Source organism: Wyeomyia smithii, chromosome 2 (assembly GCF_029784165.1).
Source record: "Wyeomyia smithii strain HCP4-BCI-WySm-NY-G18 chromosome 2, ASM2978416v1, whole genome shotgun sequence".
Taxonomy (NCBI): domain Eukaryota; kingdom Metazoa; phylum Arthropoda; class Insecta; order Diptera; family Culicidae; genus Wyeomyia; species Wyeomyia smithii.
This window is the reverse complement of record NC_073695.1, coordinates 53,963,725-53,977,002: the sequence shown is the minus strand read 5'-3', so window position 1 is coordinate 53,977,002 and position 13,278 is coordinate 53,963,725. Positions and strand designations below refer to the sequence as shown.

Below are 13,278 nucleotides of genomic sequence, written 5' to 3'. Positions count from 1 at the left end.
ACTACTAAAAGATACGGGGATGAAAGGAATATTTCAATTGCGTCCGTCACGAAAAGTGATTAGGATTCGAATGCTTATAGAATCTGCGATCTCGAACCGTCCCGGATGGTCTCGAGGTACGATGCTAGCCTACCAAGCCAGTTGTCGTAGGTTCGAGTCTCGGCTCGGAAGAGACTGTTAGTGTCAGACTGACACTGTCAGTAGGATCGTTAGTGCTAGTCCCGCAATTGTCCTGTACACTCAAACAGTTGGATGCGAAGTCGGTGTATAACAGAATGTCGAGTTCCGATTTAGAATGTAGTAGCAAGGCTTTGCTTTGCTTTAGAATCTGCTATTTACATAGTATCGCTGCACCAGAGAGATCCCCCCCCAAGCTGTCCACGTGGTATATGGATGGCCCCTAATAAAATAACAGGATGAAACCTGTTTAGAAATTTCATGGTCGACTAAGTTATTGATTCAATATTATAAAATATCTAAATATTTGCCTAACAAAATTTATCTGTACAACATCTTCATACACTTCCTTTAAACAAAAACAAAACAAAAAAACACTTCATGTTTGATTTATGACAACGCTAAAGTTTCAAACTAATTTTTATAAATTACTGTCGCTAACACACGATACAATCGTGGGTAGAAGACCTTCGCAATAATTGCATCATTAACAGTTTCGAACACCCGGTTTTTAAACGTTCCAAACGAACATGTACGGGACATCAGATAGCTTGTGTTGATACTTTCACTTACTTCCGCAATGCCACATTATAGATTTTCGAATACAAAAAATTGCACAAATGTGAAACTTTGCTGTTTTCGCACAACGTTTTTGCATTGCACGTAAAAATTGAACAGGTTAAACTGTTGAAATAACCGTCAATTCAAAACATCGAATAAATTATGCCACTTTATACCACTGTCGCAGTGGCATAAACGTACACGACAAATATATATTCAGTGCGTCTTGAACTGTCCTACAGATCAGACGTTTTTTCGGTTGCTTGTGGACTGGTCTTTGACTGCCTATAGCTTCAAAGTTTGTGTTTTGTCAGTGTGTCTTTTAAAGACTACCTGAAAGTTATTTCCCATCAGTCTTTCTCAAGACTACCTACTTTTGAATTTAACATTTGTTTTAACTTTTTTCGTATCACCTGAAATGGCTGGACGGAAAAAGAAACCTCGCATCGCTGCGTGGAGGAAAAGAGAGGCATCTCTTTCTGACACTTCGAGTGTCTGTAGTGACAATCCTTTTGATATTTTGCCTGAGCAAGAAGCTGGTGAAATGGAAGTTACCAATAATGAAACTTTACAAAATATAAAATCTTTAAAAAAGGAGAAAGTTCCACCTATTGTGGTAACTATTTCTTCTGAATTTAATATATTCAAAAAGGAACTTTCAACGTTTGTTTCTGACGTTAAAGTTACCTATAAAATTGGCCGTAGAGGTGAATGCCGCTTATTAGCCGACTCAGTAAAGGGTCGTGATCGTCTTGTTCAGTATTTAACTGACAAGATGTACAATTTTTTTACATATGACACTAAGAACGCCAAGCCGTTCAAGGTCGTATTGAAAGGTCTCACCAACGATCAAACCGTTGATGAGATCAAACTTACTTTAACAGAATTACTTGGCATAGCCCCTGCCCAAGTAATTCCAATGAAACAAAAATCACGAGGCGAAAACAGTCAGAGAACTGGAATTTCCCTTGTTAATTATTTAATTCATTTTAACCGCAATGAGGTTAACAACTTAAATTTTTTTGAAAAAGCACATGCTTTGTATAATGTGCGTGTAAAGTGGGAAATTTATAGGAAGTATGGCGGAGGTGAAAAGCATATCACCCAATGCCGTACTTGCCAACGTTATGGCCATGGTTCCAAATTCTGTAACATGGACCAAAAATGTCTTAATTGTGGAGACTCTTCTCACAAAAAGGACACATGTCCTGTGAAAGAGAGTAAAAATTTTCGCTGTGCGAATTGTAACGGCAACCATATGTCAAATTTTTATCAATGCCCAGTCCGTTTAGCAATTGTTAAGGCAAGGCAAGGTAAACAAAATTCAATTTCTCAATTAAAACCAACTTCAAAACAAAATTCTCCAAGCGTACCAGTGACGCATAGTTTACCTACTCCTTTGCATACCCGTTTAACTTATGCACAGGTTACAGGTAGTTTGAACATTATACCGCCTAGTGTTGGTAGTTCGAAAATGACCGTTAATATGGGTAAGCAAAACACGCTAGAAAATAATTGTACACCTATTACTCCAGCTAATATTGCTGCCGAAAATATTTTTTCTAATGTCAACTGCCTGGGGCCTATTACGGCAGGTAAACTTTCTTTTTTGCAACAGGCAATGTTCGATCTTATGAACGCCATGTTGCAGGCAAAATCAATGTTTGAAGCCATTCAAATAGGCACAAATTTTACTATTAACATTGTTTTTAATTTGAAACTTAGCAATGATTTTAAATAAAACAAATAAAATATTAAATTGGAATGCTCGCTCATTGAAGGCCAATGAGAATGAGCTTTTTAATTTTTTAACAGTAAATAATGTGCATATTGCAATTATTACTGAAACATTTTTGAAACCTAACATAAAAATAAAATATGATCCCAATTACGTGGATCATAGATATGATAGAATTCAGGGTTCCGGCGGTGGAGTTGCAATTGTTATTCATCGCCGAATCAAACATCGTGCTCTTCCCCATCTTGAGACAAAAGTTATTGAAACTTTGGGAATTGAAGTTCAAACTGAACTTGGGATTTTATTTATTGCCGCAGCATATTTACCATTTCAATGCACACGCGAGCTCAAAAATTATTTTAAAGGTGATTTACAAAAACTCACCAGAAATCGTTCGAAATTTTTCATAATCGGCGATTTTAACGCTAAATATCGTTCATGGAATAATTCTCAAAGTAATTCCAATGGCAAAATTTTATTCAATGATTGTTCTTCAGGATACTATTCTATTTTGTCTCCGAATAGTCCTACATGCTTTTCTTCTATAAGAAACCCTTCAACAATTGATTTGGTGCTTACAGATCAAAATCATGTATGTAGTGATTTGATCACACATGCTGACTTTGATTCTGACCATCTTCCAATAACTTTTGCTTTATCACATGAATCAGTTTTAAACCCTATGAGCTCTGTTTTTAATTATAACAAGGCTAATTGGGAAAGATACAAAACTCATATTGAGAGAAATTTCAATAATGAGCTTGATTTGCAAAACGGAGTGAATATTGATTCCGCTTTGGAAGCATTAAAATGTGCAATTGTTGATGCCAGAAATTATTCTGTTCCAAAGGCTCAAGTGAAATTTGATTCATCAATAATTGACGAAAATCTTCAACTTCTAATTCGTTTGAAAAATGTCCGCAGACGTCAATATCAACGTTCTCGTGACCCTGTTTTTAAAACTATTTATAAAGATTTACAGAAAGAGATTAAACATAGATTTACTCTTCTGAGAAATCAAAATTTTGAGACTAAAGTTGAAAAATTGAAACCATATTCAAAACCATTTTGGAAGCTGTCGAAGATTCTTAAGAAACCTTCAAAGCCTATTCCAGTTTTAAAAGATGGTGGACGTTTTCTTGTATCCAATGAACAAAAGGCTCAAAGACTTGCTCAGCAGTTTGAGAGTGTTCATAACTCAAATTTGAATTTTGTGAGTCCAATTGAAAATGAAGTCACACGTCAATTTGATTTAATTTCTTCTCAGAATTTTTTACCTGCAGAAATAATTGAAACTAACTTGAATGAGATTAAATCAATTATTAAAAATTTCAAAAATATGAAAGCACCTGGTGACGATGGAATCTTTAATATACTAATCAAACATCTCCCTGAGAGCACAATGGAATTTTCAGTGAAAATTTTCAACTGCTGCTTCAAAATTGCATATTTTCCCAAATTATGGAAAAATGCAAAAATTACTCCCATTTTAAAACCGGATAAGAGCCCAGCTGAAGTTTCAAGTTATCGACCAATCAGTTTGCTTTCTTCAATAATTAAACTGTTTGAGAGAAATATTCTTAACAGAATGATGTCACACATCAACGAAAATTCAATTTTTGCAAATGAACAGTTTGGATTTCGCCATGGGCATTCCACAACTCATCAATTGCTCAGAGTTACTAATATGATACGAGCTAACAAATCTGAAGGTTATTCCACTGGAGCTGCTCTTTTAGACATAGAAAAAGCATTCGACAGTGTTTGGCATAAAGGTTTGATTGCGAAATTGCAAACTTTTAATTTTCCAATTTTCCTAATCAAAATTTTAAAAAAATATCGTACTGATCGAACTCTGCAGGTTGTCTATCAGAATTCAAAATCTGATAGATTTCCTGTCAGAGCAGGTGTTCAGTCTTGGGTCCAGTCCTGTACAACATATTCACTTCAGATCTTCCTGATTTGCCTCCAGGATGCACAAAGTCATTGTTCTGCGATGACATAAGAATTTCCGTAAAAGGAAAAAGTCTTCGTGTCATATGCAGTCGATTGCAGAAAAGTTTAGATATTTTTTCTTCCTACTTGCAAGAGTGGAAAATCTCTCCCAATGCTTCTAAAACTCAAATGATAATTTTTTCGCATAAGACTAGGGTTTCTTTCCTCAAGCCAAACAATAATCACGTTGTCAAGATGAATGGGGTTATTTTAAGTTGGTCCGACAAGGTTAAGTACTTGGGACTAATTTATGATAAAAAACTTATTTTCAAAGAGCACATTGAGAGTATACAAGCCAAGTGCATCAAATATACGAGATGTTTATATCCTCTCATTAACAGGAATTCTAAACTTTGTTTAAAGAACAAACTTTTGATTTACAAACAAATTTTTAGACCAGCAATGCTTTATGCTGTACCGATCTGGTCAAGTTGCTGTTCAACAAGGAAGAAAACGCTCCAAAGGATTCAGAATAAAATTCTGAAAATGATTTTGAAGCGTCCTCCTTGGTTTGGTACACTCGAATTACATAGACTTACTGGTGTTGAACCATTAGAAGCTATGTCAAATAAAATTATTAACAATTTTCGACAAAAATCGTTGCAATCCTCAATTGCTACGATAAGCTCTCTTTATAGCCAATAAGTTAGCAATTAAGTTAGTTGTAAGTTTACTTCCCCTTTTCTGACAAGTAGGTTTAAATCCCTACGAATGATAAGTCCTAATTGCGAAAGCAAACAAATCCTAACAATTAAAATTACAATTTTCTAACAGTGTTTAGAAGTCACCATTTGTGATTGGACACACATACTCATTATTTACATATATTTATCATAAATACTTAAGCTACTAACAAATCCCCCCTTAAAAAAAAATAAAAAAAAAAAGACATATATATATATTGCTGAGGGCAAAGAAAATTCATTCGTGATTTTTCAGTCCTCTTTGTGTACACTTTCTGTTGAATCATATACCTGAAGTTGACCTTCCGTTCTGTGATGACACTCGCACGTAAGTTTAGGCGCTTTGGCAATAGCTATGAGCACCAAAATTCATAGGAATGGTTGAAAAGCTATAACCTTTCATTTTTTCCGGTTTGAACTTTTGGAATGCACTTTTGTTCATAGTACTCCTCTTCAATAATTCAGTGAATTATTGAAGAGGAGTACTATGAACAAAAGTGCGTTCCATAATATTATGATAGACTATTTTATATCAATATATTAATGTTTATAACTTTTATCTTACACTGAAGGATAACTCTGAAAATAAGATAGTGGCCTTGTAAAGATCAAAATGGCATCTGGGGTCTATTTTTGGTTCTCGCGCATCTTTTCAAATACGGAAAGATGGTATTTGACATTTTAGAAGCACTTCGAAATTTGGCGAAGGTGAAAAACATATAACTCAATTCCGTATTTAGAAATGATGTAACCACGAGTCAAAATTTTATCACATGAATCCAAAATATTTAAATCCATGTTTGATGAAGCAATCCGAAGTGGAACAAAATATACCATTAGCATTGTTTAAAATTTGAAATTCAACAATGATCGAAAATAACCTAGTTCTGATGGTATATTACATGCTTTAATACTATCTTCATGAGTAAGAAGTTTTCTAATGTAAACTGAGGATTTAGAAATTAATCCGTATTCGGTATGAAAGTAATTCGGGAGCACGTACCAACAGTTCTTTTTATTAACTCGCATCCACTGTCTTTAAAGCAAACTTCGACCCGTTCGCTTGACACGTCGAGAATTTATGTTCAATCCAGGTCATCATAATAATTGACGTGGCACTGAGACGGAACGTCGCTTTTTTATTTTATTACATAGTGCCCCCGGAGGATTTGGTACTAAAATGTAATGCAAACAGCTTGTATTGAAAGTGTTCGTCTTATACAGTGCGAAGCTTGTACAAAGATGAATCATACGCACGCCACATACTAACAGATGTAACACTGAAACCTATCTCCATTGCCACAAAACTCTATCATTTTAATTTTTCACTCAAATAACAGACGGGACGCGACATTTACATGGTTTGGGCTGCTGTCAAGCAATCTCATATTTATTGAGCGGTTTCCCAATTTGGCACATGCACATATGCTGGCGCTGCTGTCGCTGCTGTCGAAATATAAGTCACAATGTGAAGAGTGTAGTAGCTAATGCAGCGGAATGTACTGTTATCACCCAAACGATGATTTTATTGGAGTTTTGTTTGAAATGCTACGTCTGTTAGTCTATGCGTACTCTTTAGCACAGCAGTAGAGTGAATGTTGAACATGAAATATGTAGCTCAGATCTAAGAACAGCAGTGTATGTTTTTTTCATTAAAAAGTTCTTGCAAATGTTATTTTTTGTTTCGATCTTCTCAGGGTTAGAAGAAACTTTGCTGATATGTTGGTTATCATACAGGGTAGCAAAATGCTTCGGCAGGTTTCTGCATAAGATTGTTGTGTTTGCATTTTTTATATTATCTTTTATGATGCAAAATTATTCGGGAGTTGCAATAATTAATACATGATCTGCAACTGAAGTTCTTCAAAATGATGCGATACTTGACCAGAAAACCCAAATGATTCCACCTAGCGATGAGACCCAGCCTTTTTCTTTCAAAACTTTTATTTGTTTGAATAGATTTACACGAACACTCAAATTTTCAGAAAAAATACACCGTTATAATATTTGCTGGATTCATTTATCACTGTAAATAACAAATTTTTGGTAGCCATCAGTGAAACTATACCGAACATAACAATTAAACACACATTAACACATGCAAATAACATGAAACAAATATGTTTCAAAAATATTCAGGTTATCATTTTAACGAACTAAATTTCTATTTTTAACAACGGCTTTTACCCGTTAACACACAAGTTCATTAAGTAGACAGTATGTGAAGTAGGGAAAGCGAAAAATAAGCGAGCTGGAAATATGACACAGATTTGGAAAAATATACCGCACATCGACGGGACCCTTACTGTCTGCTTAATGAACTTATCATTTTAAATTCGATTATTTATAGAAGGTTTTTTTTTTTATTTCAAATATGACTTTCTTTTCACAACTTTCGAACCATGTGTTCAATCATTACAAAATTCATCAGTTAAGTTAAGTTAAGTTACAGCCCGATTACAGTAAAATTCAATGGGGTGTTATGAAACAACTAGACCTTTCATTTGACACTAACTTTGAGAGAAGCGGTCCAGCCATCTCTGAGAAACATGAGTGAGATTCAATAGGCTCCAGAACACGTTTGTTTCCCTAACTTTTGAACCACAAGTCCAAGTAGTTTCTGAAATAATGAACTTTCGTGATTTTCACATTTTGATAAATAACATACAAAATAAAAATCCGATTACAATAAAATTTAATAGGGTTTTATGGGACAACTAGACCTTTTATTTGAGAATAATATTATGAAAATCGTTCCAGCCATCTCTGAGAAAATCGAGTGAGATTAAAAAGTTGCACATACACACAAACATATAGAAAATTCTCAGCTCGTCGAACTGAGTAGAGTGATATATGCCATTCGACCCTTTGGAGCACTTTTATACCTTCGGTTTTGCCAGTGATCATTTAGTGCAGGTCTATTGCATTTTTCTCACTACGTTTCAGGTTGTTATTTCAACTATGTTGCGTTTTTTCGATTATCGAATCTTCCGCAAAATTATTAAGAAATTTTAAGGTTTTGAACATTATCTGTAACTGAAATCCTTCATAACAAATGCGACCTCGAAACAGGATTAGAAAAAATATTTTTTGAAGTAGTACGGCAACAAGTACCGACTTATAGTTGAAAAAAAAAAACAAACTACCACAGCAAAATTAAATTTCATGACATTTTTTTATTGTTGGTATGTTTCGAAATCATAATAAAGATAATAAAGGATCCACATTTGAAGGCAATTAAGTCAAATAAAGCCAATACTTAGATGGCAAAGAGACAAAATAGACAAAAAATGTTGTAAAATTACAGAAAGATTTAAATGCCGTAATATGCTTTAATATGTATGGGCTCGATGTATTGCATCTCTCAATCAGGAAGCTATTATTATCAAAAATGCGTTAATATAATTAAAAATACAGGAGCAAGAAGTTCAAGAACATTTATTCGCAGAACACTTTGAACAAAAACGTGAAAACAGAAGGTGTTATTTCCAGCGTATTTGCTCAATCGGATTACGTTCAATTATATATACGACTATTTTATTACAAAAACAGGGTCGAAAATTCAGTAATCAATTTGAAAATGCTATTTTCGCAAAAAAACTGAGGAAGTTGAAAGCAATCCAATAATAAAACCCAATCGATTCTAGCCTCATTGAAGCGTAAGATACTAATAATGGAATGCAATATTCCAATCATCAATTATTTCACTTCACTAGTTAGCGTTTTTATTCCATCTAAATCACAAAAACCCATCGTTTGTTCTTGTACTATGAATATATTTAATGCTTCTCTTTTTCGTCATAACGAGAAAAAAAAAACCCGCGAGTAGGTACCAGGATGGCAAATTTCCAATTCAGAACAAAATCAGATCGAGAAATTGAATCCCTCTCTTGTTGCTTGCTACTTCTAGCCTACGGTATACAAACAAAAGCCGCTAGATATGAGGCAGCTTGCTTCCTCACGCGCGTAGAAAGGAACATCCGGAATTGATAGCATAGCAAATGTGCTACTATATTTCCATATTCAAATACCCTCCAGCTCAGGGTCCCAACTATCGTTGTCGTCTGCTCCATTATTCTAAACCAAGTGACGGTTCGGTTCATTGCTTTCGCTCGCCGAATACGCGCCGGGTGAAATACGTCTATGAGGATTAAGGGCTTCCAGTTTGGCATTTAATGAAGTAGATGATTCTCCTCAGCCTCGCTATTCGATCTTTGTAACGGGTGGTAATAAAAACGCCGCCAAGATAGAGGGTGAAAATAAATAATTGGGATTATTTCATCTTCTAGACTGAATGGCAATTACGCTCTGAACGGAATTGTGTTCAGGGATATTTCGCCGGTTCCAGGACCAGCTGGTCGCAGTTTCATTCATTCAATTCACTTATGTCGGTTATTAAAGATATTTAAGGGAACAAAGATTTCTGGCGTAATATTCGCATTAATTTTGAGTAATTTCACTGTAGCAAAAGTAGTCGAAAATAATACACACGCTGTAAGCAGATTAGCTTCACAACATACACTAAATTTATTTTCCTGGCTGTATGCACTCTGTCGGCACTCGTTGCAGCTCGCTTCGTATTCATGCATGTTAAACGAATGTTAGGGAGCGAAAAACTATCATAAATTGGCTTCATCTTGTCATGGAATGTGGCAAACGATGCAGCAATAATTTGATTTATAACTATTATGTGAGCAATTACCTCGCTATCGGTGGGCCCTGGGCCAACATTGGCTGGCGGCTGTCGGTGGTGCTGAGAAAATGCATTAGTATCTTAGCACCCTCTAGCTGCGCACAAACCAGTTTCTATTGAGGTATATAGGATGCAAGGTTGATTGCAAATCGCTATAATTTAGTTGATTGAAGTGGATTTTTCGAGACGAAATATATCAATCAATCAATTTCCGTGCTATTTGCAATGATTGCCAGATTCTCATAGGAACTGTCAACAAAGGTAGTGTAATGCAATGTAAATTGTTCTTATTTTGCCGAAGTTGTAATCAATCTTTTTTTATTCTATTGCATAATTAGGAAACTTTATTAATCATTTAATTTGGACATTTTTCTGTGTACTTGAAACTAACTTACTAGAGGCAAATTAAGTACCCACCTCCATACATGTTCCGGAAACCCCGCGAAAAAATGACCATACTGATACTTTAAATTACTCGGAAGGAAATAACTCACGAAGAATGCAAGTTCATGAAAGTTACAGACCAATTAAGGGCCCTAAAGTCTAATTCAGTGAGAAGGGTAACCCAAGATAAATAAAGTCGAGTTTTTTTCAATTTATGAAAACGTAAAGTGAAAGTACTTTTTATCAAAGTTCTAAATAATGTTTTGTTTTTGGAAAAAGTGGAGGTATTTAAATAATCCAATTATTATGATATCATCCTTCGGTAGAACAAAATATGAAAATTACAAATATAACACCATATCAACACCGAGGTACCGTTGCGGAAATAAGACGTCGTATCCACTCTATTCCCGTTAACTCATCCACCAATATGCAGCACCTTAAATAATTCCAATTCCTCTGCCGCACGGTCGCTCGCGGCCGGGTTTGATGGTGCGATGTCTGCATTGCGCTCATAGTAAAACGTGAAAACGGAAGCTGCCGAGAATGTGTTAAGAGCACACAGCAAAACACATCACACATCAATCCCGTCGTTTGATGTTTGTTATCTGGAGATCCATTCGTCAGTGAGGGGCTAACCACATCGTCGAAAAATTTACATAAACATGCCACAACCACCAAACCAAAGCCGGGGCCGCTCGGAGTTTGCTCATTACACGGAAAATGGCTGTCTAAACAGAATCCGTCTTGCAATACCTTCCCAGAAAGTTTACGTTACGCCGCCGGTGTGCGTTGGGGTTTTCGAGACGGGGCCCAGATGATGAGAAGAGATGCATTATTTCTAAAATTAGCCACCAACTGTATAAGTAATTAATGAACATCGTGCTGCAGAACTTGTGCTGCCAGCCAGCATCAAATTTGCTGCGGTCCAGCTAGGGCACTATATCGGTACGAATCCAGTCCAGGCATGTGTGGTTCCGGGAGTGATACGGGCGTGTATACACGGAACGGAATGGAACGTACCGTGCAAATTTCATTCAAGACCAGCCGAAAGAAGGACCGACTGAGCTGTGCTAGTAAACGAATCGTGATTCACGCCTTGTTTCGCTGGAAAGGTGCACCAAATTTTTTTATGTGATGAAACTTTTTTTTACCGTACAAATAGTTCAGATTAATGGACTTGCCACGGTGATTTTTGTCTGTTTTGCCAAGGTTATGAATATTTCGTTGGACATCAATAGTTTGATAATCTGAAAACACCCTCTTTTCTAACAGTATGTATTAGTAGTTTAATAACATATTTTCGTTGGTAGGAGGATATGCTTACCTGCCTTGGGATTGTATTCCCAGGAAGAATAACTTTTTCCTTTGTGATTGTTGTATCAAAGCACAGTGAACTGAGTTTCTGAATTCAGTAAATATGTAAATATGTAAATACTCTCGTTCGTAATGAGTTAACTTCGCGCGCAACATCGCTCGATTTCGTCACTAACCACGGAGACTCAACCTTTCCTTTCCGTCGCAGTAATGGAGATGTAAACTCGAGAGGTAAACTCGGTTTGCGACACCAACGACTGCTACAACTCCTTTCTTAAAATTTTCTTACTCACCCTAATGATCGTAAGGACGTGGCCGGCGCCGTTATCGATCTATACAAAGCGGAAGGTACTGAATTGTTGTATATGAAGATGGTAAACTAATCCCAAGTTGCCATGAACGTGGTTCTCTGTGCAACTTTACTAGCTCAAATCTATCACGGAGGAGCAACTACGAAATGTGCGGTCGTGAAGCTTAAGCTCAAGCTCAGTAAACATGTAAAAAACATCCGACTACAAAACATCTTTAAATAAAATTGATCAAAACATGACCACGTGGCTTAGGAACGGCCCCCAAGTAACAAAATAGGTTATATCAGAGTTTTTTAGCGCTTGATACAACCAAAACATAAAACCTTTAATGCCGACCACGCAGTTATAATAACCCACTAACAACAGCTATAAACACGTGTCATGACTAGTTGGCCCAGCTTTATTGAAGTTATCAAAACTTGATATGCGCTCCGTCATAGAACCAGATGTTTTTTACAACATGATATGCTTGTCGTAGAATGGCTTCGGAATTTTAACTGCGATATATTTTCCTAATTAAGTGTAATGCATTGAATTTTATCTTGGTTATATTTTTCGATGAAAATTTTCCGACGTCGCGAAAAAAGAATTGTGTAAATCGTTGTGTTTCCATATTAACTGACTATTGAATATGTTATTGTCCTTAAAATCGTTTTCGTGCAGGTAAAACACATGCCGTGAAAAATTTTTGGTGAAACCGTCCACGAATTTTATCGTGGATGCTACTCGCCGCTGAAATTCTGTAGAAAATCAATGTTTATTCAGTACTGAACTCATCCACGATCTGTTGTATTTTGTAAAATGTACGCCTTTATTAGAGTTTCGGAATCGGCAATATAGTATAAGACGAACATCCTATGCAACGCTATCTATATACATGTGCATATAGATGTAATAGAAACATAAACTTACGGCCCCTATAAATGCAATTAATAGTTTACCATTTGAAATAATTTATAATTTGCTGAAGAAAAGATGTTAAATAGGTTTAATCAATAACAAAAGTCATTACTCAATTCAAAACTGATCATAAGCGTCTGTGCTTAGGGTACTAAAGAAACAATTTTAAAATTTCCAGAGGTTTATTCTTCCAGGCATATGTTAATTAGTTGCAACCTGTCACATTCTCAAAATGTCTTGATATAATTTTATTTCCTGTTTTATGTTACTTTATGTCATATCAAAACCAGCAGCTGTTTCAAGGAATTTATTATTTCACATTCAAACTTGGAAATTTTATAAAGGAAGTTGCTAGTTCGTTTTAAAACCCCGAAACTTTATCAAGCGCCGACTGCTGTGTACAAGCATCTCAATGTAAACTGGAGTTGCCGGTTAGTCAAGTTTATCGGTATTTCACTAAAGCTGTAATGCCGGTACAAATGTGGTGCGTAAAATGAATCCATTTCAAAAAACCAATAC

At 35.7% G+C, this 13,278-nt stretch overlaps 1 protein-coding gene across 9 annotated transcripts in view; it reads right to left on the bottom strand.

The window, feature by feature from the left end:
- LOC129724004 (uncharacterized) overlaps window positions 1-13,278 on the bottom strand; it is a 338,375-nt gene that overhangs the window by 240,979 nt on the left and 84,118 nt on the right. The window lies entirely within an intron of this gene.